The sequence below is a fragment of the Hydra viridissima genome, unplaced genomic scaffold (assembly GCF_058129835.1).
Source record: "Hydra viridissima isolate aposymbiotic clone 2 unplaced genomic scaffold, HvirCarnegie_v1 scaffold_9, whole genome shotgun sequence".
Taxonomy (NCBI): domain Eukaryota; kingdom Metazoa; phylum Cnidaria; class Hydrozoa; order Anthoathecata; family Hydridae; genus Hydra; species Hydra viridissima.
The window spans coordinates 12,217,461-12,225,747 of NW_028324308.1; the positions used below are offsets into that span (position 1 = coordinate 12,217,461).

General features: G+C 29.3%; 1 long non-coding RNA gene across 1 annotated transcript; it reads left to right on the forward strand.

The window, feature by feature from the left end:
- Positions 1–887: 887 nt before the first annotated feature.
- LOC149884098 (uncharacterized) lies at positions 888–8,111 on the forward strand. Its single transcript, XR_016455356.1, has 2 exons — positions 888–1,029; positions 7,588–8,111. It is a non-coding gene; the product is annotated as an uncharacterized LOC149884098 (long non-coding RNA).
- Positions 8,112–8,287: the final 176 nt, after the last annotated feature.

An 8,287-nucleotide genomic window follows, 5' to 3' on the forward strand; every position in this document is an offset into this window, starting at 1 on the left:
ATACGCCAAAAAAAAAAAAAAAAAAAAAATGAAAACCTAAACTTTTAAAGTATTTCAGAAATTTGCACAGAAAAACTGGTAAAATTTTTTAGAAATTTTGTGAAATGTTTTTTTAACAGTAATTTTTATATTTAAAAGAGTTATAAGTGGAATAAATAAAATGCTATTTATATTTTATAACTTAAATATAAATGCTATTTAAAACCTCGTGAAAAACATCAAGATTTAAAACGGTAAAAAAACGAAACGTAAAAGTAAAAAAAAATAAATGTAAAAACAGCTAGAAAACTGTACATAATAAAAACATCAAAAAAAAAAACATTCGGTGTTATTTCAAATCAACAACGACAACAACAACAACTCCAGCAATAAAGATTATAACAAGCCGCTAAAATTAGCTCAAAGATTGCTGACGCCCAAAATCCGGAAAAATTGACTTGTAATATTCGTTTTTTGTTTATCATTTGTTTATTTACTTAGCGAAAGAAATATGTGGATAAATAAACTTTACGAGCAGCACTTTTTTTACGAAACACGTAAAAAAACAACTATGCTAAATCTTAAAAGATGTAAGATCTTTCATAGCAGTATACTGCTACTGTTATCTTTGACAAAAAACGAAAATTAGGGATTGATAAATTGACCGTCAACCGATAAAACAACTGTTTTGTTTGGAACTATTAAACAAAACACGAGAGTTTATCAAAACAAATAAATAAACGAATAAATACGATTGCTTGCACATTTCATGTAGCTGGCAAACAAGTCTATTAGTCTTCTTATTATAGGAAGTGTATATTTAAAGAAAAAACCATGTAAATATGTCATATATGTTTTAATTTCTCCAAAGTCAATCTTTATTTTGCATTGTGTATAAATTTGTCTGCCAGAGTTTATTTCGCTTAAAACTCATTTGCTCAAGTAGTCATTAAAAGTTACAGTGTTGGATTCATTAAAAGTTACAGTTTCTGTGGGTTAAGGCTTAAGAATAATGCTGGAATAATGCTAAGGTATTCTAAGGTATTTAAGGTATGAGCATTTTGTAGCTGCTGAAAGTTTATTGTTGCGCATTTATGATGATGATGTTCAAATACATTTTTCATTTTTGCGTTAAAAATCTTTTAAGAAACTTTTTTAACCGTTTCCTAATAAAAAAAAAAAAAAAAAAGTTCTACAAAATCTTTCTTTTCAACCCATATCCATCTATTTATAAACTTTTTAGGTACAAAATCAGTTTATTATAAAAAATTATTTGGACACGGTAAGGTTTAACAAGCTTTTTGGAACCGGAATTGTTTTTTCAAATGTATACGCTGCATTTCGATCATAAAAGTGACAAAAAGTGCTGTTACCCTACTCCACATCAAAGCCAGTAAAAAGAAAAAAATTAAGAGTAGAGGTATTAAAAATTGACTTTGAAAGACTAATATTTTAACACTAAAGTCATCAAACTATTGCGGTTTAAGGATGACAAGCTCAGACGTATCTGTATCCGGTTTTGCCGGATTGTGCGCTGCCGCAAAAAAAATTTTTTGGGGCTCTTGTGAACCACTTGAGAAAGGAAATTCAAATAAGTCTTGCGATCAGTTACTGGAATGATAACAAACTTCATTTAAATTCAAACGAATAAAATTATATGCAAAACACTTTAAGTGAACGAGTGTGCGAGTAAGTGCGAGTCTCGCTGCCTAAATACGCTTACATTAAACTTCGATATCCTTTTTATTTTCAAACAGAATTTAAAACAATAGCGAGCAACCGAACAACAAGAAAATTACTTTTCATTAGTTGAAGTCAACATTTCTTTTGTGGGGGAAATATTGAATTTTTTATATTAAAATACTTTTATTAAAGGTATGGGCAAATATGTACCGGAGACATTTGAACTTATAAAGAAATATGAAAAAACACGTTTCTATGTGCATTTATTGTGCTAACAATGACAGATGCCATATATATTTTAAAAATAGAACAAGAGTTTTTTCATCTCATATCTAAGTCAATACAGCAGTATCAGTTGAGCTAATATCCGAAAATGAAATATCGTTCTTTCTTTTCTTTGTTATGTTGCTTTATGTCGTATAGATTCTTTTTCAAGCTGCGAAGTTTTTAAGCGTTTACTCATTTCGCAACCTAAGCATATAATTAAAATTTGCCACATCCTCCTTGCTTGAACATTTCAATAACATTATGTTTTATAGTATTTATTTATATACCTATAAATATATACTATGTCTATATACATATATATATATATATATATATATATATATATATATATATATATATATATATATATATATATATATATATATATAAGTATATACTATTTATATATTAGTATATATTCAAATGTATATATTTATCAACACATGAATATATAATATGCATATATTACAAACATATAAAAATATTACAAACATATAAATATAAAAAGTATTTTTTAGTACTCTAAGCTTACCAGTTAGCGTCAAAGTTCAAAATATTTATCGAAAGATGATTTTGTTGTTGTTAAGGTTACAAGTTGATTTTCACAAAAGAAATTAAAACTGAAAATCCTACGACTATTTTTTTCTTATTTTAATATTTTGTAAAACATTATTTTAATATTTATTTATTAAAACAATATTTCAATACAAATATGTTATTTACATGAGAGAGTAAAAGTATTTTTCTTTTAAAAAAAAAAAAGCGTAAGGAACGAAAATTGCTCTTTGATGATGACAAACGGCTCTCTGTAAAGTTAAGCGAGCGTCAATACGGATCATTGTTAAGCTCTTGGATTGTACAGGGTGACTTCTAATCCAAACATCATCATCATTTAGAGATTCAACTTTTTAAGAGGAGACAAAAGTTTAATGGTTTGTTTTGTGTTTTGTTTGCTTTCAAAACTTTAATCTTTTTGAACAAATATCGAAACGTCACTTAGTATTTGTTTTTAGTTTTTAAAAATCTGCATATTTTTATTTGTTTTGCCTAAAAAATTGACGATATGGCATTAAATCCCAAAACCCCCCTCCCCGCTAAAGCAAAAAGCTAAAAAGGTATTCGTAACAACAAAGAAAAAGTTTAAAAACTAGAAATAATTAGACATGATTTGTTTAACCATAACACGTAAGCTCTATAGTTGGAAAAATATTTGCTATTTGACGCCATGAGTCTTTAACCTAGATTTGCTGTTTTTGTAGTTATATATTTCACAAGATTTCAATCAAAAACAAGCGCGGCAATTTCACTTTCTGAGCGATTTTTTATTGACTTTATTAGTTTACTTATACTTGCCACTTATAAAATGTGTATCGGTTCCCTTGGAAACAATCATATTTGTTCAGACGGCAATATATCTTCTTATATACATATATGTGTAAATTTTTCTAAACGCTTATGATAGCAGTAAGGATATATTCACGTGACTCTTAAAAGACGGATGGGACATTTTTAGTACCTTAGAAGGCTTTACATTTACATGCCACGGACTCAAATTGTATCAATTGGATCTGCAACATTAGAATATCATTTTAAAAATGCTCTAATGCTGCAGATAAAATTAATGTAATATGAGTCTATAGCATTTAAAAGTAAAGCCTTCTTGGGTGTTAAAATACTTTATAATGCATCTATAAAGCATACATGTATATGTATATGCAAACTTATACAATCATATATATATTTAGTTGTACAAATATTTTGCTTTTTTGCGTGAAAAAACGTTATTAGTCTATTTTTTTAAAATTAGCACCAGGTAAATGTTGACCCAGAAAATCATAGCAAATCTCTGAATGTAACCTAACGTTATTTAAATAGCGGGAAAGTTAAATTTGAAGTCACGTGACTGTCGTTTCCATGTACATTAAAAACACGTAGTAAACACACTTGATTTTCTTTTCTGAAACTTTTCTCAGTTAGCAAATATTTTTCCCTCTTTTTACAGATCGAATTTCATCAAAATAAAAACAAAATAATTAAATGTTTCTACTTCGTTTTTTGCTTCAATAATTTTTTGGTTAAATTAAACAAAAAAAATCTCAAGAAAAAAATATATATATATATTTTTTTACAAAAAATAGAGAAATCTTGATCGCATTTCTTTTGAATCGTAATTCGCAAATTTACAAATTGTCTTCAATAAGGTCAAAAAAACTAGCGTTCAAAAATAATAATACTTTGATCGAAGCGTGAGAATGAACGCTTCCAGACTTTACTTGATCGATGCTCGAGAAAAACAAACATCAGAAAATAAATCTATGTAATAATTAAACTCTGAAGTTCTCTTTTCGTCCCTTACAGATTCCAGAGGTTCTTATTCAATATCCCTTACACAATCCAAGAGATTTTTTAATCAATTTTTAAAAAACTTTGATAACGCGATAAATCATATAACTGAAGAGTTTTTGCATTTTAACACCACATCACCAATAAAAATACGTAATCTTTTTTTCAAGCAAACAGTAATATTATCATGGTGTATATAATAGTGACCACTTTCTGAAGCCTTTGTAAATGAATTGTTCTATTGAAGTAGGATGCATATAATAGTGACCACTTTCTGAAGCTTTTGTAAATGAATTGTTCTATTGAAGTAGGAAGCAGCTAGTTAAATATACAAAACGTAAATTAAAAAGCCTTTGAATTGGTAAAGGGTGGCGCTATAATGTGGATCCCAATCGGCCTAAATGCTCTACTAAGCCATGTTTTGCCCGCCATTATACAAAGTTGAGAATTATATTCTTGTTATAGAATCCTTTTATCGTTCTTTAAAACTTCACTAAATGTCAAATGTAAATATATGTTTAACTGTTCTGCTGAAAAACATAAGGATGGTTGATTTTAGATTTAATAAAATACAATAGATCTAGAGACAAACGTTATTAAAAGCGAATAATAGTTCAGTTAATGGAAGATTTAGTGAGCCTTTGGTTATTTGAGTTGTCGAAAGAGTGATAAAAACGTCATGAGCGAGCGCACTGCGTTTCAGACAATTTCTTCCTCTTCGCCTGAAGTCTATATTTACTAGGCTAATAACTAAGAAAAAATAGTCAGTTTGAAGAAAAGCGAGTTTAGGTGTAGATTTTTTCTTTTCTTTCATTTTTTCCTTTCAAATACTTTTACAATGTGTTTGCGACATGCTTTCAACAATTTCCGAAATTCTCAAAACCTTTAAACAATTTTTTTGATAATTTTTTTGACTTTTGATCATTTTTCTCTCTGTAAAGAAAAACTACAATTTCGTGATATCAATCGTGATAAGATGGTCATTCGTTTCTAACTCTCAAAAAATGTTAGCGCTGTATCAAACTCTTGAGTGAAGTAAATAGAAGAAGTAGTAGAAGAACAAGAAGAAGAAGAAGAGGAAGAAAGAAGAAGAAGAAAAAAGAAGAAGAAGAAAAGAAAAAGAAAAGAATATTCGGACCCCTGCAATTTGAATTCACTGGGAATAGGCGCCTCAATGTCACTCTATATCTTGACATTTATGTAGCAAAAAAAATCGACACGACTTTATTCCTACCATTTTAAGCTGTTGATACTTGTTGGTCATTGTAAACAAATCATGTGTGCAATCCGTAGGATTTGCGTATCCTTTGATAACCCGCTTATGTTGGTAAAAGAGGAACAATATACAAGATAACACTTTAAGCATGTCACTTTAAATATGGCTACTACTTCAAGCAAGTCGCTTGAACAACGATTAGTTTCTTGCGAAACGGTCTTATGACTCTAAAACTTTTTTGGCAAAAATATATTTTTTCCATTACCAAAAAAAAAAGAGCAATTGAAGTTTGAAAAAATTTTTATGATCAGATACTATATTTGTAGTAAAACAGCGCATTGAAGCAGAAAAAATGATCTGTTGATTAAAAGTATTAGGTCAGCGTCCTGAGAACTTGCAGCGGTTTTAAAATAGCTCGACCAGCGGTTATGTGCAAAGGCCGTAGTTGTCTACTTTAAATGGCTATTATCTCTATTATCTCTGACACTTTTAAGGTTTTAAAAACAATAGCGTAATAAGATTACTAGTAGAATTAATGGAGTGAAAGAAAAATAATATAAGGCTTTGTTCATACTCACTTCAGACGTAAAATAGCGTTCAACTCTCTGGAGATCAGCAGCTAAACAATAGGTGTAAATGAATGGGTCTTTAAAAAGCAAATTGAAACGGAATTAAATTGAGATAAACTACCGCTGATTTTCGTTACTAGCTCAAGGAATACTTAAAAATTACCGCAGCAAAAAAAAGTGAAGCAATTATCTACCGCTGTTTATATATTCGATGCGCATCGGTGTTTTTAAATTCAAGTTTTATTCTTCTTTAATCGAATTGAATCGGCAAAATAACAAAGCGCTGGTTTTAACATTCCATTAGAGACCGCCGTTATATAGTTATATTTTGATTAAAAAAAACAAAAAACTCCAGTCTTATTACCTACATTTCTTATGTAAAATATCAAGTACAGCTTTTTCAACTCAAAAATCTCAACTAACTTTTAAATTGAAAGCAAAAATAAACGCACACCGATACCTCGACAAAATATGCTATGACAAAATAGCTCGGACAAAATAGAAATACTCACGACAAAATAGCTCGGACAAAATAGAAATACGACAAAATAGCTCGGAAAAAAACCTGTAACCAATTGCTAGTGTTTTTCAAAAACTTCTTAAATTGAAAGTTACTTTGAAAAGATCAGTCAGAATGCTGTTACATAGGTCTTTCCACTGGTGGAGCTAAAGCGTTATCTCTCATTATAGAAATGTTTATAAAAAAAGTTAATAGTCTTCAAAATATTCGAGTTGTACATAATAATGCTCCTCACCTGAAGTTTTGTACCCACTACGTACGTCGCGATTGAATTTAAAATGTTAACAGAGTTGTTGTGTAAAGACAACATTTGCGACAAAGAGGAAAGTGTATATCAAAACCTCTGTACAACATTTGATATGGTTAGTTATCGCTTTATCTACGGTCTTCATAGCAACAATTCCGTGGAACATGGTTGTCATCCGTTTTCAAACATTCTCCAGTTTCAAAAGGAACGAAATAGAATCGAAATCGACATTGCACGTTTTTGAAGGTGAAATACGTACAACCAAATTGGCTTCTTGGAACTCTTTCAATGAACAATATAAGCAAGCGCAAGTTTTTAATTTAAATTTTATTGAACCTAATTTGTCTTACGTCAAATATCTTCTTAAAATGTATAATAATCTCAATAGAGCATTTTTAAAGTAAATAATAAACTTGGAAAAAAGGAATATTTACAAAATCAATTTTCAGTTGTTAACAAGAAAAAATGTTTTTGCAGACAGTCTAGGGATATTTTGACCACTCGCAACGCTTATCACATGGTTTTCTTTTTCCCTTTTGATTGGATTCCAATCTCTCTCTGTCTCTCTCTCTAACACGCTTCTAATGAGATATAAGGTAGACCAAATCAAACAAAGAATATTTCAGCTTGAAATTTAAGCGCTGAAATTTTTCCATAAATTATAGATAACTATATAGATATTTATTAACTATTATCATTTTTTTCAGTTAAATAATAAAGGAGGAAACAAAAAAAAATCTTATTTTTATGATTGGAATTTTAGATGACGTAATCTTGAGTACTCTAAAGAACGTACCATAAGCATCATTCAAAACAACTACAAGCAAACATGGGAGATACGATTTTATGAAAGAATAAGAAGTACAAGCCTTCCGATGCAAATGGAAAAAACAGTACAGTAATTTATTATAATAAAGAACAGAGTGGGGAAGTTTTGATAAATACAGCATAGATATTCCGCTGAAAAATTAACGACTTGATCTTGATGTCATTTCTTCCTACCGTCGTAAAACAAAATCATACGCCATGATTTCGTTGATAAAACAACAGTTAACAAAAGAGTGAAAATGTTTTAGCACATTTTTACTGAGATGATAAAAAAAAAGTCAACCTCTCGCGTACACATAACTAATTTTCTGCAAAGCAAACTTTAGAGCTAAAAGTTGTCGTATCAGGTCTTAGACATAATTTTATAGTTAAACATCTTGTATTTAAGAATTTTGAAAATGAAATTTTTGCTAACTGTGCAGTACACAATCAAGGTATCATAATCAAAAAGTCAAACTATTAAATTTCGTTTTTGTGAGAAGATATTAATTACTAACTTTAGTTGCACGTCACGAAAGAAAGTCTGAATGTTTTTGACTGTCATAAAGATAGAGAAAAGTAAATAATTTGTCGCGGATTTTTTTGATCTTTGAAGTCAGACTTTTAAAAAAACAGCCGGTTGAATTAGGGCGTTC